This window comes from Saccopteryx bilineata, chromosome 5 (genome assembly GCF_036850765.1).
Source record: "Saccopteryx bilineata isolate mSacBil1 chromosome 5, mSacBil1_pri_phased_curated, whole genome shotgun sequence".
NCBI lineage: Eukaryota > Metazoa > Chordata > Mammalia > Chiroptera > Emballonuridae > Saccopteryx > Saccopteryx bilineata.
In genome coordinates, this window is record NC_089494.1 from 39704922 (window position 1) to 39728481 (window position 23560).

The 23560-nt window shown below is 42.6% G+C and overlaps 1 protein-coding gene across 5 annotated transcripts in view; it reads right to left on the bottom strand.

Annotated features, from left to right (window-relative positions):
* The window catches only part of HECW2 (HECT, C2 and WW domain containing E3 ubiquitin protein ligase 2), a 438960-nt gene that overhangs the window by 308841 nt on the left and 106559 nt on the right, over nt 1-23560 (bottom strand). The window contains exon 1 of one of the 5 annotated variants that reach the window (XM_066232562.1): nt 7042-7065. The exons of 3 other annotated variants lie outside the window; for them this stretch is intronic. The gene's annotated coding sequence lies outside the window, so the exon portion shown is untranslated. Of the gene's footprint in view, nt 1-6902; nt 6943-7041; nt 7066-23560 lie in introns of those variants that run through there. One more of the 5 variants, XM_066232564.1, reaches the window with a different exon arrangement.

The window sequence follows — 23560 nt, forward strand, 5'->3', positions numbered from 1 at the left end:
CCAGGTTTTTGAGGTTTTTTAAGTAACTATGAATGCTTTCTTAGTTTTCTCTTCTGATAATTCATTATTGGTTTATAAAACTGCAACTGATTTCTGGATATTTATTTTGTATCATGCTACTTTACTGAGTTCATTTATCAGTTCTAGTAGTTGATTTGATGGAATCTTTAGGGTTCTCTATATACAGTTTCATATCATATCCAAATAATGAGAGTTTTTCTTTTTCCTTTCCATGTGAATGCCTTTTATTTTTTCTTCCCGTCCAATTGCATTGGCTAGGACTTCCAGTACTATGTTGAATAAGAGTGGTGAAAGTGAACATCCCTATCTTGTTCCCAACTTTAAGGGAAATGCTTTTAGTTTTTGCCTGTTGGGTATGATGCTGGCTATGGGTTTGTCATAAATGGCATTTATTATATTGAGGAATGATCCCTCTAGTCCCACATTGCTGAGTATTTATGATAAAGAGATGCTAGATTTTATCAAAAGCTTTTTCTGCATCTACAGATATGATCATGTGGTTTCATTTTGTTTATGTGGCATATCATATTTATTGATTTGTGAATACTGTATCAACCTTGCATCCCAGGAATAAATCCCACTTGATCATGGTGTATGATTGTTTTAATGTATAGCTGGATCCAGTTTGCTAAATTGAGAATTTTAGCATGTATGTTCACCAGGGATATTACCCTATAAGTTCTTTTCTTTAATGTATAGCTGGATCCAGTTTGCTAATTTGAGGATTTTAGCATGTATGTTCATTAGGGATATTACCCTATAAGTTCTTTTCTTTGTAATGTCTTTATCTGGTTTTGAAATTATGCTAATACTAGCATCTTAAAATGTGCTTGGGAGCCTTCATTCCTCTTGAACTTTTTGGAACAGTTTGAGAAGGGCAGGTGTCAGGCTCAAAGGTGAGTCTGCCAGAAGCCCAAAGGGTGTTTCTAGTGGATTTCCAGGTCAGTCAGATTCATGGGAAAGTGGGAGGCCTGGCTCCCATCCCAAATCCACAAAACTCAGTCACTGACACAACCTAAGTCCGCCCAGACTACACCCTGGCCAAGGCAACTGACTCCTCAGCAGGGCTGTACAGGATGGGGTGAGATGGAGTCCAGAGGATATTACATTCCTCCAGGCTGATGCTATAGGGTGAGGACTGCTCCACCCAAGAAAAATGGCATCTGTGGTGTGAGAAAATGACTCAGCACAGGGATCCTGCCAGCTGTCTCCTTAGCCCGCCACAGAGCCTCAAACCCCAGACTTATCTCACACAACTCTAGTCCTCTCTGTCCTCCCTCCACCAGAGATAGCAGTGAGTGACCACCAATGGAAACTTTGTGCATTGACTCTTGTAAGGAGGTGCCTGTGTCTCTAGTAGACGTCCGTCTCACCCTGACGAACAGAAACCTCACTACTGTTCACAGCCAGATGTTATTGAGCACCTCTTCCCTTCTCTAGTGCTCCGGGTTGGGGACCCTGTCTTGGGGTTGCAACTTCATGTTTCTCAGGGGGAACCCTCCACAGCTGAGATATCTCTCCAAAACCTCAGCTGCCGCCCATAGGTGTGGGGCCAGCCCTCTTCATGTCTCCACCATCCTACCAGTCTCAATGTGCCTTCTTCCATAAATCCTGGGTTATAAGACTTCTCCTCAGCTACTCTTCAGTTGGCTATTCAAGATAAGTGGTCTATACTAGAGTCGTAATTCCAGTTTGTTCCTAAGAGGAGGTAAGCGTAGCTTCCACTTACTCCACTACCATCTTGGTGTCTCTACTGCCAAGCTATAAGTACAGTGAAAAAAGAGCATCTCTTTGTAAAAAGATCCAACAAATTTTTCAGAATGAAAATTTACTACTTCTAATTGGTCTTGTGTGGGTTATCTGCCCATCCTCAAACCAATCACAGTGGTATAAAAGGGGCAAGTACTTCTGTGATTGGTCCAGTCCAAGTCATATGCCCACCCCTGTTGTCAGGAGAAAGGCAAACCCAGGTGCTGCTGTTGTAAAGTACCGTTTAGCTGGGTTTACATAGAGACATCAAGTCCAAATGAATTTTAAGGAGTTTTATTTAAAGGAGGAAATTTAATATGCCGGCCACATATGGCTAACACAAGGCATAGCTGACCCAAATCATGTGCGCCAACTATAGCCCTGAGGCAGGTTATATACCGTTGATCACACACAGGTTGGCAGGAAAAGGAGGAGAGGGAGGGATGACACAATTAATTAGCAAGCTTATAGCATTTGTCTATAGGACTTACAAAAATATTTTAACACATTAAAACTTACAAGGTAATACAATAATGAAAAATGTTGTTTCACATATTAAAAGATATCCCTAAATTTTCTAGTGTTCATTTGCCATTCCTCTAGAGGTACATACATTGATTACACATTTTCAGGAGGGGAGGTGGAGTCTGCATGGCGCCGGGGAAAAAGCATTTGTAAATGGCCCATTAAAGAAGGAAGGAGGCCCTGGCCGGTTGGCTCAGCGGTAGAGCGTTGGCCTGGTGTGCAGGAGTCCCGGGTTCGATTCCCAGCCAGGGCACACAGGAGAGGTGCCCATTTGCTTCTCCACCCCTCCCCCTCTCCTTCCTCTCTGTCTCTCTCTTCTCCTCCCGCAGCCGAGGCTCCATTGGAGCAAAGATGGCCCGGGCGGTGGGGATGGCTCTGTGGCCTCTGCTTCAGGTGCTAGAATGGCTCTGGACGCAACAGAGTGACGCCTAGAGGGGCAAAGCATCGCCCCCTGGTGGGCATGCCGGGTGGATCCCGGTCGGGCGCATGCGGGAGTCTGTCTGACTGCCTCCCCATTTCCAGCTTCGGAAAAATGAAAAAAAAAAAAAAGGAGAGGAGAGGAAAAAGATTCACTTAATCTCTTCCTCCTCTCCCCACACCTGACTAGGTGTTCACCCTGTTTCTCACAGAGGTGGGAAAAAGGGGAATCTAAGTCTCCCCAGCACAAAATCTCTTTAAAATACAATGTTGTTGTCTATCCTGAGTTGATATAAATCACACACAAGTATAAAATCATATTTAAAAAATCTCTCTGTATGCCTAGCCCAAATTATAAAATGTCTTTTAAGCTTCCTAGTAAAAGGAGGGTTTTCTACACAGTATGTCTCTGCAAGCCAGAAAACTCCTACATTCCTTTCCCTTCACTCCCCACAGAAAAGAGAGTACATGAAACCTGACTTTTTCTCCTAAAACATCAATATTAACTTTTCAATTCTTTGGTACCTTACCACACTGCTACAGGAGAAGTACCTTTTGGCAAACTCACAGCTGGTCTCAGGATCCTCCTTATTCTATCCTTGCCTCCAAACCCCCTCCCATATTTTCCAAATTTAGGAGCCTGTCCCTTACCATGTCTGTCTAGCAATGTACCTCTCAATACATTTCACTGACACAGGAAAAACAGCATGGGCTCAGATTCTGACTCTACCACTTTAACAAGTTGCATGATTCCTCTTCACCTCATTTTTCTCATCAAATAAAAAAAAAGGCTGGTCCTGGCCGGTTGGCTCAGCGGTAGAACATCGGCCTAGCGTGCAGAGGACCTGGGTTTGATTCCCGGCCAGGGCACACAGGAGAAGCGCCCATTTGCTTCTCCACCCCTCCGCTGCGCTTTCCTCTCTGTCTCTCTCTTCCCCTCCCGCAGCCAAGGCTCCATTGGAGCAAAGATGGCCCGGGCCCTGGGGATGGCTCTGTGGCCTCTGCCTCAGGCGCTAGAGTGGCTCTGATCGCAACATGGCGACGCCCAGGATGGGCAGAACATCGCCCCCTGGTGGGCAGAGCATCGCCCCATGGTGGGCGTGCTGGGTGGATCCCGATCGGGTGCATGCGGGAGTCTGTCTGACTGTCTCTCCCTGTTTCCAGCTTCAGAAAAAAAAAAAAAAGGCAAACGACACTAGTACATCTATCATTAGGTTGTGGGGGAAAATAAATATTACATGGAAAATGCTTAAAACAGCACCCAGCACACACTTATCTTTCAAAAAAGTGTTAGTTATTAATATTTGATGAGTGATTTACATTTCACTAACACTGCCTCATTTCTGCTTATACCTGAAATATCTTAAAAGTGCAATTTACAAAAAGATATTGCTTAAGTACCTATATAACATAAACATGGGGCACATCTAGAGTATGCTAAGATCGTATTTCCTAACTAATATTCTTACCATCAATGTATTAATGAGCCTATTTCACTACAGCATTACAAGATTAGGTTTTATTTTTTAATCCTTCTCACAGAACCATTATGAACAAATCCAGTTAACAACTGATCAAGTAGATATTTTTTATTAAACAAGACACTCTCCAGCTAAAACTCTAAAAATATAATGATTAATTTACAGTTTAACCAAAGCTCTCACTGGTTTCATATTGTGGCTCCTACACCTCATTTGGTTACTGATGAACCCAGAAAAGAAGGAAGCAGGGCTTCAGATTTGGAGTACATAGGTAAGAGGAGTTCTGAAGCATAAAAGATTGAGTTTTTCCCCTGAAGAGAATATAAAACATCTAGGTAATGTTGTAAAGTAAAGTTCCACTGGGTTTACATAGAGATACCAAGTCCAAATGAATTTTTAAGGAGTTTTATTAAAAGGAGGAGGTTTATTAATATGCCAGCTGTATATGACTAACATGGGGCAAAGCTGACCCAAATCATGCCGTCCAGACTATAGCCCTGAGGCAGGTTATATACCTTTGATCACATACAGGTTGGCAGGAAAAGAAGGGAGGGAAATGGCATAATTATTATTAAGCTTATAACATTCATCTATAGGGTTTATAAAAAACATTTCTATATGTTAAAACTTATAAGGTTATACAACAGCAAAAAATGTTGTTTTTCGTATTAAAAGACATTTCCAAATCTTTTAGTGTTTATCTGCTATTCGTTTGTCTAGAGCAGGGGTTAGGAACATATGGCTCGTGAGCCAGATGTGGCTCTTTTGATGGTTGCATCTGGCTCGCAGACAAATCCTTAATAATAATATAAAAAACGTTAAAAATATAAAACATTCTCATGAATTACAATCCATTCATTTCCTAATGCTCCTGTTCATGGTTGTGGGTGGCTGGAGCCAGTCACAGCTGTCCTCCGGGACAACACCAAATTTTTATTGGATAATGCATAACGTACATGGGTCGTTGTATGGCTCTCACGGAATTACATTTTATTTATTTTTAAAAATTTTTTTTATTTATTCATTTTTAGATAGGAGAGAGAGAGAGGGAGAGAGAGAGACAGAGAGGGAGAGAGAGGAGAGAGAGACAGAGAGAGAAGGGGGGAGGAGCAGGAAGCATCAACTCCCATATGTGCCTTGACCAGGCAAGCCCAGGGTTTTAAACGGCAACCTCAGCATTTCCAGGTCGACGCTTTATCCACTGTGCCACCACAGGTCAGGCCCGGAATTACATTTTAAAATATGTGGCGTTCATGGCTCTCTCAGCCAAAAAGATTCCCGACCCCTGGTCTATAGGTATATACATTAACTATACACCTTCAGGATGGGACAAGGAGCCTACATGGCGCCAGGGGATAAGCGTCCATGAATGACCGGAAGGAAGGAAGGAAGGAAGGAAGGAAGGAAGGAAGGAAGGAAGGAAGGAAGGAAGGAAGGAAGAGGGGGAAAGGCTTTGCTTAATCCTCCCCCCCTGGCTACTGGCTAGGTGTTTATTTTATTCCTTACAGGTGTGGGGGAAGGGAAGGAATTCAAGTTTTCTTTCTACTTTTATTGAAAACCTAGCACAAAATCTTTTTATTTATAATACAATGCTGTTGTCTATCCTGAGTTGGTGCAAATTACACATAAGTATAAAAATCATATTTACAAAATTTCTCTGTATGCTTAGCCCAAATTATAAAATGCCCTTTAAGCTTCCTAGTAAAGGGGGTTTTCTACACAGTATGTCTCTGCAAGCCAGAAAAACTTCCTCACTCTCTACAGAAAGGAGAGCAAAAAACCTTTTATCTAAAATATTGATATTAAATTTTCAATTCTTTGGTACCTTACCACAGTAGAAATATCATTTCCTCAATTCATTAAAAGCAAAAACTAATTTAATATTTTAAAAATTAGCTCATAATTAATCTATTGAAGAAAGTTGTAATATATATATATATATATATTTTGGTATTTTTCTGAAGTTGGAAATGGGGAAGCAGTCAGACTCCCACATGTGCCCAACCGGGATCCACCCGACATGCCCACCAGGGGGCGATGCTCTGCCCATCTGGGGTGTTGCTCTGTTGCAACCAGAACCACTCTAGCGCCTGAGGCAGAGGCCATAGAGCCACCCCCAGTGCCCAGGCCACCTTTGCTCCAATGGAGCCTTGGCTGCGGGAGGGGAAGAGAGAGACAGAGAGGAAGGAGAGGGGAGGGGTGAAGAAGCAGATGGGCGCTTCTTCTGTGTGCCCTGGTAGGGAATCGAACCCAGGGCTCCTGTACGCCAGGCCGACGCTCTACCACTGAGCCAACCAGCCAGGGCCTGTAATGAATATTTTTACAGCAGTTGCCTAATAAGAATTTTGGTCTACTCAATTCATCAAATTGCTGCCGTTTTTTAAAAAATCAAACCCAGCTAGATTTCCTTACTAAAGTTAATTAACAGATCATTTATAGGAAATTTCTCATGCTTTTATAAAATCAAGAAAACACTTCCACTTTCTCAGCTTTCAAATGTTTCAGGAGAAAAATTTTAAATGGGACGCAGAATTCATTTATCTTCAAAATCCCTTCATATGTCCCAGGGCAGTGGTCGGCAAACCGGGGCCGGCGAGCCACATGCTCACTCAACTCCTGCAGGAATCACGTGCCCACCCCCCCACCCCTCGCACTGTTTATCTTGTGGCGGGCCTCCCAGGCGCCTGACCCACCGACACCCCCGCATACCTGCGCCCCCGCACGTGGTGTTTTCTGGTAGAGCCACACTTGAGGGCCCAAAGAGCTGCGGTTTGCCGACCACGGCGCCAGGGAAAGCAGCAGAAGGTATTTTGGTTCCCACTAGTCCTGAGACTGGCGGGTTCCCAACCTCTCTGGGCCTTGTTTTCCCCACCTGAAAAATAAAAAATGTGAAAGCTGAGGCTGTGATTACCTTGGAAAGGGGAGGAGGGAAAGGGAGGGGGGAAGGGGAAGGGAAAGGGAAAGGGGGTAAAGGGAAGGGGAAGGGAGGAAAGGGAAGAGGGGGGAAGGGGAAGGGAAGGGGGGAAGGGGGAAGGGGAGAGGAAAGGGGAGCCACATGCTCACTCAACTTGTGCATGAATCACGAGCGCCGCCCCCAGCTGCTATCCTGCCACACCCGCACGTGGTATTTTGTGGAAGAGCCACACTCAAGGGGCTAAAGAGCTGCATGTGGCTCCGGAGCCGCGATTTGCTGACCACTGCCCCAAGGGACTTCATTTTCAATAGTGTCATGATTTAATAAAAAGTTTATGCTATTATTTTTCCTTTAATTCTTTTCAAATGCTTGTCAAAAATCTGAAGGAATGCTTCATACTTGTTTGAAATTCAATCTGAGTAAAACTTCCAGGAAGGCATGAAGCTCCCACACCGTGGCTGACAGTTTGAAGGGAGATGGTGCTAAGGACCACCCATGTCTTGCAGTAGCTGGGCTTTTAACCAAGGATTCAAGTCCTATTCATGAAACAAGTGTCCAGTGAGACTGACACTGGTTTGTGAGAAACAGCAGGAAATCAAAATATTAGACTGTCCACAATGACAGATGTGGCTCTAGGTCAGGGGGAGACTTGATCTGGGCTCGAAAAGTAGTATGATTTAAACAGGCAGAATGGAGAAGAAAAAACATCCCACTCAATGCCTGTACAGCTCACAACAGCTCTTGTAGAAACAAATATTTCCACAGACATGTCTCCTCGCTGCTGGCATGCAACATCATTACTTTTCCTGCTGTTCAGTAATGTAAAAAGTAGATTTTATATTGTTGTATCCACCGGGTACGAGAACAAACATCGGAGACTTTCGGGAGTTTAGATGGTACTTTACTGGCCAAGTTTAACCTGCACAAGGGCGAACTCCCAAGATGTCCGGAGACACCGTACTCACAAGGAGCTGCAAACGAGAGTCGCGCCTGGCGCTTACAGCTAGGTCCTTATATATCCTAAGTGAACAAGCATTATACAGAGGCAGATGTGGCAGTTAGCTATTCGCTAGGGAGGTTGCACGCAGCATAGCAACAGGGGCCGGCATAGCAACAGGGGCTGGGTTCAGCTTGGTGGTGAATTTCAAACATAAACTTCTTTGTTCTCAGCCTCACAGGGGCCCTATCAGCACTCCCTGTTCCTGCCACACTCCCTGTTCCTGCTCCTTCAATAGTTACACTCTGGCAGCCACAGCACACCTCCCTGAATCTAACATATATTGCCTGGTATCTTGGCTATCACTGGTTTGACTGTATAGTTCTTAAAAGTAAGTTTGAACATTTTGCTGCTTATACCCATACTCTCCAATCGGAATGGTTTTAGTATGTAGAAGGGGAGTAATTGTTGTAACTAGTTATTTTAACTCAATAGTTGCTTTTTACCTAATCCCCATAAACATTTTCATAAGGAATAGTATCGGGAAAAACATACCAGAGGAGATTTCAAGTTGGACCAGAAGAAGCAACTCAGCCCTGCAATAGAGAACAGTGTGGTCTAAGACACTAGAAATTTATGGGAAATCCTGTCCTGATTTGATTAGAAACTCATTCACAGCATCTATGAGAATGAGCAGCAGTGAAGGCTAAGGCAAAGATAGCCTCTAAATTGTGGTTTATAGAAGAGGGGTCATCTTATAACATGATGGCTACTGACTACATCCCAAGAGAAAAATGGCATCAGGCAGTATGCATTAGAGCACCTGTTGGAATCCCATGCAGGGAGAAGTAACATAGTCCATTTCAGGGCCAAAGAAAAGGGTATATAACTTAGCCTAAAACAACTGAGAATTAGCCACAATCTAGTAAACAGAAACTCACTGCACTAAGATACCATTATTCAAGCAAAAAGCCACCCCCTCCTTTTTCTATGTAATGGATAAAGCAGCAACTGTGAACACATACAAACTGGTGGCAGAATAAGGAAATGAGAGGCTCCCAAGATGGCAGCGGAGTAGGTGGATGCACAGACGCCCAGCTCTCAACACCAAACTGGAATACAAATCAATTTAGGAAAAATCAGCATGAAAAACCAACACTGAACTGCAAGAACAGCTCTCAAAAACCAAGGAGCAAAGAGGAAGCCACAATAATCCTGGTAAGGAGTGCCTGAATCTCCTCTGCTTACAGGAATGGAAGGGGGGGGGGTGAGGCTGAGAGCCCAGAGAGGATTTCACAGAGGAAAAAGAGCAGAAACTACTGCTCACAGCCACTTACCTGGCGACCAGGGAGCAAGGTGGGTTGAAAAGACCAGCTTATCTCCCAAGTGGAAAGGACAGGGAGAGGGACAGACTGTGAGGGGCTAAGGTATGCAAGAAACGAAATAAAAAAGCTGACTCATTCGTGCTGGAGGCGGCCATAGCTGGGGGAGGGACTGAACCTTTCACAAAACAGAGCTGAAGTGCTTCTGGATCAGAGATCTCCGGACATCTATCCAGCTCCAATCAGCGCAACAAGACACAGCTGAAAACAAGAAGTGGGGAGGAGGGGCAGTAACTCAGGTCTCCATGGAGATCTGAGATACACCTCCCCCTACTGAAGCTGAGAAAAAACCCTGCTCCCAGTGAGATTAGTTGGTGGAAGAGATCTTCAGCGTCTTAGGTTACACCCACAGCATTCCTGGTTACAGTTTCAAGGAAGCCCCCTGCTGAGATCAGTTAACAAGACTATCACCTGTTAAGAAAACAAACAAATCAAGACTTCAAAGCTGCCCAAATCCAAAAGTGGATTACAAATAATAGCTGATACCAACCCAAGAAGACCTAGAAATAACACAACTGAAAACTGGAGGCAGACAACACCAAGCCTAGACTCAACCAACTCTACAAATAAAACAAAAAAAAAGATGAGAAGACAAAGGAGTGCAATCCAAATGAAACCACAAGAGACACCTTCGAGAGATGAACTGAGTGATATGGAAATAATTAAACATCCAGATGCGGAGTTCAAAATAATGATTGTAAGGATGCTTAGGGATCTTAGAACAACAATGGAGGGGCAGTTTGAAAACCTAAATAAAGAAATAGCAAGTATAAAAAAGAATCAGTTGGAGACGACAAATACAATATTAGAAATAAAGACCACAATGGAAGGAATTAAAAACAGGAAAGATAGAGCAGAGGATCGAATCAGCGAGTTAGAGGACAACTGGAATGAAGGCACGAAAGCAGAGAAGATAAGAGAAAAAAGACTCAAAAAGTCAGAGGAAACTCTTAGAGAGCTCTGTGACAACATGAAGAGAAATAACATCCGCATCATAGGGGTTCCTGAAGAAGAAGAAAAAGAGCAAGGGATAGAGACTTTGTTCAATCATATCATAGCTGAAAACTTCCCTAAATTAATGCAAGAGAAACTCTCACAAATCCAAGAAGCACAGAGGACTCCATTAAAGAGAAACCCAAAGAAACCTACACCAAGACACATCATAATTAAAATACCAAAGCTAAGCGATAAAGAGAAAATATTAAAAGCTGCAAGAGAAAAAAAAGTTATCACCTACAAAGGAGCCCCCATAAGGATGACATCTGACTTCTCAACAGAAACACTTGAGGCCAGAAGAGAATGGCAAGAAATATTCAAAGTAATGCAGAACAAGAACCTACAACCAAGACTACTTTATCCAGCAAGGCTATCGTTTAAAATCGAAGGAGAAATAAAAAGCTTCCCAGACAAAAAACAACTCAAGGAATTCATTACAACCAAACCAATGCTGCAGGAAATATTAAGGGGCCTGGTGTAAACAGATCAAAGTGGGAAAAGAATACAGAAAAAAAAAAAAAAAGGAATACACCTTTAAAGAAGAAAATGGCAATAAACAACTACATATCAATAATAACCTTAAATGTAAATGGATTAAATGATCCAACCAAAAGACATAGGGTAGCTGCGTGGATAAGAAAACAGGACCCATACATATGTTGTCTACAAGAGACACATCTTAGACACACATAGATTGAAGGTAAAAGGATGGAAAAAAACGTTTCATGCAAACGGAAATGAAAAAAAAGCTGGGGTAGCAATACTTATATCAGACAAATTGGACTTTAAAACAAAGGATATAGTAAGAGATAAAGAAGGCCACTACATAATGATAAAGGGAGTAATCCAACAGGAAGATATAACTATTATAAATATCTATGCACCTAATATAGGAGCACCCAAATATATAAAACAGACTTTGATGGATTTAAAGGGCGAGATCAACAGCAATACTATAATAGTAGGGGATTTCAATACCGCACTAACATCACTAGATAGATCCTCAAGAAAGAAAATTAACAAAGAAACAGCAGACTTATTGGAAACACTAGATCAACTCGATTTAATAGATATCTTCAGAACCTTTCACCCTAAAGCAGCAGAATATACATTCTTTTCAAGTGCTCATGGTACATTCTCTAGGATAGACCACATGTTAGGGCACAAAAGTGCTCTCAACAAATTTAAGAAGACTGAAATCATATCAAGCACTTTCTCCGATCACAACGGCATGAAACTAGAAATGAATCACAGCAGAAAAGCTCAAAAATTCTCAAACACATGGAAACTAAATAGCAGGGTGTTAAATAATGAATGGATTAAGAATGAGATCAAAGAAGAAATAAAAAAATTCCTAGAAACGAATGACAATGAGCATACAACAACTCAAAATTTATGGGACACAGCGAAAGCAGTTCTGAGAGGGAAGTTCATAGCACTACAGGCACACTTTCAGAAGCTAGAAAAAGCTCAAATAAACAACTTATCCCTGCATCTAAAAGAATTAGAAAAAGAACAGCAAGTAAAGCCCAAATGTAGTAGAAGGAAGGAAATAATAAAGATCAGAGCAGAAATAAATGACATAGAGGCTAAAGAAACAATACAGAGGATCAATGAAACTAGGAGCTAGTTCTTTGAAAATGTAAACAAGATTGATGAACCTTTAAGTAGACTCACCAAGAAAAAGAGAGAGAGGACTCAAATAAATAAAATTAGAAATGAGAGAGGAGAAATAACAACTGACACAACAGAAATACAAAATATTGTAAGAAAATACTATGAAGAACTGTATGCCAAAAAACTAGACAAGCTAGATGAAATGGACAAATTCCTTGAAACATACAATCTTCCAAAAATCAATCTGGAAGAATCAGAAAACCTAAACAGACCGATTACAACAAAGGAGATCGAAACAGTTATCAAAAAACTCCCAACAAAGAAAAGTCCGGGGCCCGATGGCTTCACAACGGAATTCTACCAAATATTCAAAGAAGAACTAACTCCTATCCTTCTCAAACTATTTCAAAAAATTCAAGAGGAAGGAAGACTTCCAAGCTGCTTTTATGAGGCGAGCATAATTCTGATTCCAAAACCAGGCAAAGACAACACAAAGAAAGAAAATTATAGGCCAATATCTCTGATGAATATAGATGCTAAAATCCTCAACAAAATATTAGCAAACCGGATCTAACAATATATGGAAAAAATCATACACCATGATCAAGTGGGATTTATTCTGGGGAGGCAAGGCTGGTACAATATTCGTAAATCAATCAATGTGATTCATCACATAAACAAAAAGAAGGAGAAAAACCATATGATAATTTCAATAGATGCAGAAAAAGCATTTGATAAAATCCAGCACCCATTCATGATCAAAACTCTCAGCAAAGTGGGAATACAGGGAACATACCTCAACATGATAAAAGCCATCTATGAGAAACCCACAGCCAACATCATACTCAATGGGAAAAAATTAAAAGCAATACCCTTAAGATCAGGAACAAGGCAGGGGTGCCCCCTTTCACCACTCTTATTTAACATAGTCCTGGAAGTCCTAGCAATAGCAATCAGAGAAGAAGAAGAAATAAAAGGTATTCAAGATGGAAAAGAAGAAGTAAAACTATCATTATTTGCAGATGATATGATATTGTATATAGAAAACCCTAAAGTCTCAGTCAAAAAACTACTGGACCTGATAAATAAATTCAGCAAAGTGGCAGGATATAAAATCAATACTCAGAAATCAGAAGCATTTTTATACACCAACAATGAACAGTCAGAAAGAGAAATTAAGGAAACAATCCCCTTCACTATTACAACCAAAAAAATAATGTACCTAGGAGTAAACTTAACCAAGGAGACTAAAGACTTGTACTCGGAAAATTACAAAGCATTGATAAAAGAAATCAAGGAAGATACAAACAAGTGGAAGCATATACCGTGCTCATGGTTAGGAAGAATAAACATCATTAAAATGTCTATATTACCCAAAGCAATCTATAAATTCAATGCAATACCAATTAAAATACCAATGACATACTTCAAAGATATAGAACACATATTCCAAAAATTTATATGGAACAAAAAGAGGACACGAATAGCCTCAGCAATCTTAAAAAAGAAGAATAAAGTGGGAGGTATCATACTTCCTGATATCAAGTTATACTACAAGGCCATTATACTCAAAACAGCCTGGTACTGGCATAAGAACAGGCATATAGATCAATGGAACAGAACAGAGAACCCAGAAATAAACCCACAGTTCTATGGACAACTGATATTTGACAAAGGAGGTAAGGAAATACAATGGAGTAAAGACAGTCGCTTTAACAAATGGTGTTGGGAAAATTGGACAGCTACCTGCAAAAAATGAAACTAGATCACCAGCTTACACCACTCACAAAAATAAACTCAAAATGGATAAAAGACTTGAATGTAGGCCGTGAAACCATAAGCATCTTAGAAGAAAACATAGGCAGTAAGCTCTCGGACATCTCTTGGAGCAATATATTTCCTGATTTATCTCCACGGGGAAGTGAAATAAAAGACAGGATAAACAAATGGGACTATATCAAACTAAAAAGCTTTTGCACAGCTAAAGACAATAAGAACAGAATAAAAAGACAAAGTACACAATAGGAGAACATATTTGACAATACGTCTGATAAGGGGTTAATAACCAAAATTTATAAAGAACTTGTAAAACTCAACACCAGGAAGACAAACAACCCAATCCAAAAATGGGCAAAAGAGATGAATAGACACTTCTCCAAAGAGGACATACAGATGGCCAATAGGCATATGAAAAAATGCTCAACATCACTAATCATTAGAGAAATGCAAATTAAAACCACAATGAGATATCACCTCACACCAGTCAGAATGGCGCTTATCAACAAAACAACACAGAATAAGTGCTGGCGAGGATGTGGAGAAAAGGGAACCCTCCTGCACTGCTGGTGGGAATGCAGACTGGTGCAGCCACTGTGCAAAACAGTATGGAGATTCCTCAAAAAACTGAAAATCGAACTGCCTTTTGACCCAGCTATCCCACTTTTAGGAATATACCCCAAGGACACCATAGAACGGCTCGAAAAGGAGAAATGCACCCGCATGTTTGTGGCAGCATTGTTCACAACAGCGAAGATCTGGAAACAGCCCAAGTGTCCGTCAGAGGATGAGTGGATTAAAAAGCTTTGGTACATATATACTATGGAATACTACTCAGCCATAAGAAATGATGACATCGGATCATTTACAATAACATGGATGGACCTTGACAACATTATACGGAGTGAAATAAGTAAATCAGAAAAAAAACTAAGATGAATCCATACATAGAAGGGACATAAAAATGAGACTCAGAGACATGAACAAGAATGTGATGGCAACAGGGGCGGGGGGTTGGGGGAGGGGGGAGGGGGTGAAGAAGGAGAGAGGGGTTAGGGCAGGGGAGGGGCACAAAGAAAACCAGATAGAAGGTGACAGAAGACAATTTAACTTTGGGGGAGGGGTATACAGCACAATCAAATGTCAAAATAATCTAGAGATGTTTTCTCTCAACATATGTACCCTGATTTATCAATGTCACTGCATTAAATTTAATTTTAAAAAAATCTTAAAAAAAAAAGAATAAGGAAATGAACTCAGGGCTTTTCATACCCCTTTGAGCTCCAACTCAGGTGTACGTCTTCCCCATTTCTCTCAAAAAGAAAATTTAAGAAAAACCTAAAAGTACCTGCAGCACAATATTCATCACTCCCTTTTAGATATAAAAACAAGATTATATGCGTGCCAACAAGATTGCATGCTCTTTGACTGCCACTGTCAGCCAGGAGTGCTCAAACTTCTGAACAGGAAGTGCACCTGACATCGGGTGGTACAGCTCTTCCTTGTGCAGGGGTGTCTCAAATATTGCAGAGCAATATCCACTAAACCCCAGTAGCACAATCAAAATCAATACTGCCACAACACATTACCCAAACCGCCCGATTTAGGAATCATGGGGTCACTGAGCCACAGCTACTCACTGTTTTCCATTGCCCGAGTCTCCATTCAATGCTAACACGTCCCTGTGTTAACACAGCACACACTATTTCTGAGGACAAGCACAAGATCTCTTTCCTCTTCCTCCAGCAGCTCCCTCTCCAGACTTCCTTCTATAAATAAAAACCAGTCTCAAGAGCTTTAAGTTATCTTTGAGTCTTCCTCCCACTCCCGTTTTCTCTGCCTTTCCACTCCTGTTGCAGTCCCCCTGCCTGAAGGACTAAGGTAGTCTCTGAACAGGTCTCCCTGCTTACATGCAATCTGAGCGTCCTGTTAGTCTGTCCTTAATCACAGCTCTATCTGCATGTTACCTCTGTTAGTCTGTCCTTAATCACAGCTCTATCTGCATGTTACCTCTGTTAGTCTGTCCTTAATCACAGCTCTATCTGCATGTTACCTCTGCTTAGAAATAGTTCAAGGACGCTCTGCTGCCGAAGGAATTAAATACTTTGGCCTAGCATTTGATACCTTTCTCAGCTCAACCCCATAGGTTTTTCCCAATGCACCAACCATTACTCCCCCCAAAATACCTATTTTCCAACTTGTGTATTCTTAATCCAGTTGTCATCTCATCCATATACTTTCCCCATTTCACTCAATAAAAGAGATGTCTCTACCTGAAATGTCTTCTTTTCCACATTTCTAGCCAGTTTTGCAGTTCCCACTTACAAAGCTTTTCCAACTTCTCCAACATGAAATTTCTTTCTCCTTTCACACAAGCACACATACTCACACAAGCACACATACACACACACTGCTTTGTACTTTATATCCTAATATACTTTCTTTTGTACTCAACCACTATAGTAAAAAAAAGAAAAATGATATACTTGGGTTGTTCCACATGTGATAAAAGCCTGACTTCTGTTTGGGGACCCACTGTCCCCCATTCTCAGTTCATTAGAATAGGTGAGGCCTCCTCCAAATCCCCAAGGGTGGAGCAGAGGACTGCAGACGCAGACAGCCAGCACAGCCCGTCCCCTCGCCACAGTGATGGGTTCTGGCTGTGTACATCACCCAAGTGGGAACACAGTGCTCGGTCGGAACTCAGCCCCCAGCCTCCCTTCCGGGCAGGGGGGAGCCCTGCAGAGGGAGGACGGAGAGCCGGGTGGGCTGCAGGGCACAGAGTTGAAAGGGGAAGACCACTCCGACGCCTGCAAGGCTCCACACAAAACCCAGTCCTATCCAGGGAGTCTTTATTCACAGAAGTAAAAAATATCCTTTTCCTGCTTAAGCAAGTCTGAAGTATATTATAACCATAGGGTCCTACCTAAAGCATCCTTTCCATTGTCTGTTGGCGACTTCAGTAATATACCTGACCTTTGGCCCTGTTTCCCCTCCACACCTAGCGCCACGGGGTCACTGCACAGTGTACACATTTATTAAGTACTTGCCCTGAAGAAATATTTTGACATGAATTTTAAGAATAAATACTTTAATTGGGAGGAAATGAAGAATTTAATTTTAGTCCTTTGCAGTCTCTCTAGTCATCAACTTATCCCTTGGAGTCAGTAGACCCTGAAAAGCTTTTATTAGCAAGTTTCAGGAAGATTTTGCCTTCATTCTGTGAAAACCCATCCCTGGTAGCATATAGTAAAGCAGGTGTTTGGCAGCGAACGTTTTTTTAAATGCTCTTTTGAAGACCACAAACTTGTGTCTCATGTCCAAAACTAGGTAGAATATCTCAATATTAGCTTGGCTTCCCTGACCCTTTCAATTACATGTTGATCTCACCCAATTTAGAAGCCATCGGTTGTATTAGGTTCAGCCGAAGGGGTGCATTATGCTTGTTCTACTCAGGGTAAGCCTCACAGTTGTTGTTACTTGTGCCCAGATCACAAATGCTTTGGGAAAATAAGCACACATGTGCCCTGCCACTTTGTGGCTGTGGTGTGAATTCACGCGCAGGGGAGAGGCAGGTCATCACCTAACAAACCTCACAGGGTGCTTGCTCTTTTCTGGGTCTAACTGACCCTCAGGTTCAAGTTCCAGCCCTCAGGCCTGCAGGCTCTATCTAAAACCTATTTGTGGCAGCCCACCAAGCTGGGTGCGTCTTCAAAGGGCAACTTTCATGAAACAAGCTTACAGACTAATAGAGAAAATCAAAATTCCAAATAGTTTAGTTTACAATAAGACATAACTATCTTTATTAGTTTACTAGGTATTGGAAAACTATTAGGTATTAGGTATTAGAAAATTTAAAGTTCACCAAATGAGATGACTACATTCTCTCCCATAGCTAAGCTCATAGAAGACAAATCAAAATTGTAAGATTGTTTTGGTGAACAGTGAAGTCTATGAAAAAAGGAATTTAAGTGCCCTTACAGAATTTATGTCAGACAAAACAGCTAAGGAGATGTTGTCCCTTTAAGAATTCAAGTAAATTGCCTGACCAGGCGGTGGCGCAGTGGATAGAGCGTCAGACTGGGATGCGGAAGACCCAGGTTCGAGACCCCGAGGTCGCCAGCTTGAGCGCGGGCTCATCTGGTTTGAGCAAAAAGCCCACCAGCTTGAACCCAAGGTCGCTAGCTCCAGCAAGGGGTTACTTGGTCTGCTGGAGGCCCACGGTCAAGGCACATATGAGAAAGCAATCAATGAACAACTAAGGTGTTGCAACACGCAATGAAAAACTAATGATTGATGCTTCTCATCTCCGTTCCTGTCTGTCCCTGCCTATCCCTCTCTCTGAAAAAAAAAAAAAAAAAGGGAAAAAAAAAGAATTCAATTAAATTGACCACACTCCCTCCACATGGAGAGAGCTAGCTGCACAGTGACCAAACTCTCAACTTTCCCATACGCCTTCTAAAACTATACTTTATTCAGGATTTGCTGCATAATTTGCCCAATCCTAAATAAAAATGTGAGACTCTTTATTCAAAGAGTGCCATTAAAGGTACTAAAATATAATTTTTTTCCTTTCATCCATGATCTCTCTGTATCAACTTATCATCTTATTTTTTATTTGCTATTTAATATCACACTCCTTTAAGTACAGAAATACTCACCGGGCCAGTTCAGACCGTCACAGGCACCTATGGGTCCTGTCCCATGACTTGGCCTGAATGTGCAGCCCACCAAGCTGGCGGGTTCCCCCTCTCACCAGCTGGTGAACTGTGAGTCTAGGCCAGTGTCAGTGAAGTCCAGCCAAGCATCTCCCCTTGCATGCTGCTCAACCCACTGTGGACAGGCGACCTCTGCACTGGAACACACGTAATTCTGGGACTGGGAGTGGATGAGGACCACTGAGTCACCTGTGAAAGCATTATGGTGCTGCCAGCCCAGGGTAGGGATGACCACCACCATTCCTGGCACTGAGACACCACGGGCTGTGCACATTGGACCTGACCTCCATGCACCCATGCTTCCACCAGTACGGATGTTGGCAGTGGTTGCTCGATGGTGGGGACAGGGACAGGCTGTGGGGGGGGGGGGTGTCCCCAGGGGTTGGGTAAGCAGACCCTGTCCTGGGAAGCTCTACGCTCCTGGACATGCTCCATTGTCCCACCATACTTCACTTACAAATCCTAAGATAAAATTATCAGTGATTTCAAAATAGCAACCACAGAGCACTGCACGCCAAGCACGGAGGCCTTCTGAGTGGGGCGTCCTGTGACTACATTAGTCACACACTCATAAAGCCAGCCTTGCTGCTTTTCTTTTCCTTTTCTAATTGTCCCTGGGTATGCCACAGCTTCAACAAATATAGTTCAATTTTCCCTATAGCTACAACTTGATAGCTTACCTCAGTATAATTCTAGTACCCCTTTCATTAACCAGTTATTTTTTAGATTGGTAATTTACAGGCTAAGCAACTCCCACAAAGTATATTGATTTCATAACTAAACTAAGAGAAGTATTCTTATTTACCTCATTTCCAAGCCTTACGATAGCCCCAAACACTGACAGCATAGACAACTGGTCCAGCATAGCAATGACAATGGATTGAACCCTGCCTCAAGAATGTAATTATCTTCATTAACTTATTCATTCAGTGAATTTAAAAAATCTCATGTACCTACATGTCAGGCATTATGCTAACTAAGCTTTATGATACAAAAATTAAGAATTACATAGTCCCTTGAAGAATCCCCACTGAAGTGGAGAAGACAGTCACTGAAATAAACCAGTCAGTCAGATGAGGGCTGTGGAACCATTTCTCACGGAAGCCGGAAGGAAGGACACCAGGCGGGCAGGCTGGGGCGGAGGCTTTCCCGACCTTTCCCAGGGAGTATGGGAACATTTTCCCCAAGAAAACTGATGGCACCCTGAACTTACAAGTATTTTTTCCTACAAACTTTCATAATCTATTGTGAGAACACACCACCACCTCTGCAGTATGAAATATTCTTACCAAAAAAATCAAACCAAATCTGCTCAAGCCTCCAGTACCAATTTACCAGAGCAGGGGAACCTATTAATCTAATCAGAGGGGTGCATTCAGCAAAATCCAGACTGTGGGAAACACTAGGGCAAATGACTCAATTTCTTCAAAAATTAAATTGCAAGGAAAAAAATACGTAGAGGACACTCATTAGATTAAAGGAGACTTAAAAGTCTTTTTAACCAATTGCAACAGGTGGGCCTTGTACGGACGTTTCTGAGTCTTTGTGAGGGTGAAGAAACCATTATGACACTTATGAGACAGATTTTTTTCTTTTTTTTTTATTGACTTTAGAGAGACAGAGGAAAGAGAGAGAGAGAGAGAGAGAAGCATTCATTTGTTGTTCCACTCAGTTGTGCATTCCTTGGTCACTTCCCGGTATATACCTTGACCAGGGACTGAACCTACAACCTTGGTGTTTCCGGACGATGCTATAACCGACTGAGCTAACCTGCCAGGGCCAAGACTGAGATATTTAATGAAATTACAAACTGTCAATGTTTTAAATGTGATAATGGCATTGTAGTTATGGTTTAAGAGTCAAGAAGCATGCATAATATTTCCTGGTTTTAAATATCTCTTCCAAGACTGGGTAACTAACAAAACTTTAAGTAAGAGTCAACTTCTGAATATCCTCATCAGCAAAACAGTAAGTAATACTGGCAGCTGCTTCATTAAGTTGCTGGAGGATTACGACATGTAACATGGAAAGGTGCCTGGTCCACAGTAAACCTCCATTCCGTATTTATTACTGTTAAGGGGACGAGGGGCTTAAAACACCGTGATACTGCTGTCACTCAGGCCAGTTACTCTCATATCTGAACTAGGTTACTCCACTTACACCTTCCATATGCAGCATACTTAAGTAATCAAAACATTTTCCTTTAGAATTTGTGTTCAAAATCACTTCGATCACAATCTTTCTCACATTGCTCGCACCAGCCTTATTCCGTTAGCCTGCCTCGCTCACCCCACACCCAGAGGACATCACCTAGTGGGAGTTCCCACTCACATCTGCCGCCCTCCCTGTGTGGGCTCCCAGCTGCTGTTTACAAGGCCCTGTACCTTCTTTTACTGCCTTTGACTTGAATAGTATAGTCCCGGGAATCCAGGATTGTCCTGAAAAGGGTTCTGGTCCATCTCTTCTGCTAAATCTCTTTGGGCAAAGCCTCTGTCAGTTCATACATTCATGCCCTCGTTCACGCCAGCGGGGCCCAACCCACTGCCCTTCTCAACCATGGCATCTGCAAGTTTCTGCTTTTTCTTCTTCTCCAGTTTTGTGTGCTATGTCCTCAGAGTCAACAAACAAAGTTCAGTTCGCTGCTGCTCATGAACTTCGGGCCACAGAAGCACCTGCCAAGTCTGAAAGTTCCCACCCTCTGCAGCAATCCTGACCCTCACAGGAAACTAAGGACTCACCACCCTGGTAAAGAAGAAAAAGTGTAGGGCCCTCGACCATGCAAGTGCCCACTTCTAACCCTTACCTTCCTGTGAACACTAGATGGGCTGGGAGTCGTGATTCAAAGAGGGGCTATTTGATTGTATGGTCTTCTGCATAGTGGTTACTTCCTGGCCATGAAGCTGTGAAGTTGTAGCAAACCGGCTGCCCCACACCTGCCTTCCACTATGAAGGCCTTTGTACTAGGGTTGCAAACTACTGATACCTGCCCATTTCATTGCTGCTGAGGAGATCTGTACATGATCACACTTTCTGCCCAATACCTCTTCTGAACCACAGTAGCCATTCTGACTTCTCCTTACTAGGCTGGCTAACTGCTTCTGTTTTGCCTGAATGTATCCTCTGCCATCATCCGTATTCCCTGCAGTCTGGAGCTGATGCGGTGAAGTAAGCATGGGTTTGGTGCTCAGAGAAAGCCTCTGTTTTCTGCCTCCTTTGTGGCCCTCTCCTGCAGCAGAGACATGACTCAGGGTGACCTGTGTGCAGCTACCAAAGGGAGTGATTGTGACATCTGTGCTAGGCTTAGTTCTCAGACATCCTGGACCCCCCTCCCCCAAAAGCTACTGCAATTCCATATGAATTTTTAGTTTGCTCTGGAGTTCATGTCATTCTAAAATCTGACAGTGTACAGGACTTCTGTTAGCATGACTAATGTAGGCTTGATCTTACGTGGTTTTGGTTAGTTTGGGGTTCAGGGCTTAATTTGTTATGCACAATTGTGTCACTCACTTCAGAATTCTCAGTCACCCTCTAAATCTGTTTATGGACAATTATAGCATCCCACAAACTGGACTCTTTTTCCAGAATTTTCTTGCCTACTTCTTTTATTTCTCTTTTCACCTGTGGTTCTTGTTCCTCACTGTGTACTGGGACCACCAGGGGAACTTCAGAACAAAACCAGACTCTGCAGACACCAGGCCCAATCCCAGAGACCGAGTTTTAACTGGTCTGAGGAGGGAGAGCTTGGGCTCATTAGTTGCAGAAGCCCCTAACCAATTCTTACATGCAGCCAAGGGGAGAACCACTGCAGCACACACATCCTGTGCTTCGTACAAGAAGGAACGTCTTGTACTTCTTTGGACTCAAACACTGCACCTAGCACAGAACCTAACAAATAGCAAGTAATCACCACTTCAAAATTTGTGGATTAGTGGCCCTGGCTGGTTTGCTCAGTTGTAGAGTGTCAGCCTGGCATGTGGCTGTCCCGGGTTTGATTCCTGGTCAGGGCACACAGGAGAAGCACCCATCTGTTTTCTACCCTTCCCCCTCTTGCTTTTATCTCTCTCTCTCTCTCTCTCTCTCTCTCTCTTTCTTCCCCTGCTGCAGCCATGACTTGATTGGAGCAGATTGATCCTGGGCACTGAGGATTGCTCCATGGCTTCTGCCTCAGGTGCTAAGAAGAGCCCAGTTGCTGAGCAACAGAACAACACCGCAGATGGGCAGAGCATAACCCCTAGTGGCTTGCCAAGTGGGTCCCCATCAGGGCACATGCAGGAATCTGTCTCTCTGCCTCCCTTCCACTCACCGAGTAAAAAATAAATTAAAAAAATTTTAGATTAGTGACTCATGGCGGCTATGAAGAAAATGCAAAAGTTCCAGGTGCCATTTAAAAAATTTATAATGTGTTTGGCATTCTTGCTGGCATCCCTGTGATATTTTAATCCAGAAGGTTAGTTAATAAAAGTAAACCTGCTTAGCCTGACCGAGCAGTGGCGCAGTGGATACAGCATTGGACTGGGATGCGGAAGACCCAGGTTCTAGACCCCGAGGTCGCCAGCTTGAGCCCAAGGTCACTGGCTCGAGCAAGGGGTTACTTGGTCTGCTGCAGGCCTGCAGTCAAGGCACATATGAGAAGGGAACCAATGAACAACTAAGGTGTCGCAATGCGCAATGAAAAACTAATGATTGATGCTTCTCATCTCTCCGTTCCAGTCTGTCTGTCCCTGTCTATCCCTCTCTCTGACTCTCTCTCTGTCTCTCTAGAAAAAAATAAATAAATAAACTTGCTTAGCAGTAATATCCATAATGCTTCATGATCATAATGCTTCATGATCATCATTACCCAGTTCAGGATCTGTGCTTTCCAGAACTGCATAGACTATTAAATGCAAACAGTCTGTTTCTGCTGTTCTAAGGAAATACTTCAATAATTAATATTAATAATAGCTACAGCAAGACTAAGAGGCATGGTCAGGAGTGTGGTGGTTACGGGGGGTGGGGGGAGGGAAGGAGGGAGAGGGGAGGGGGAG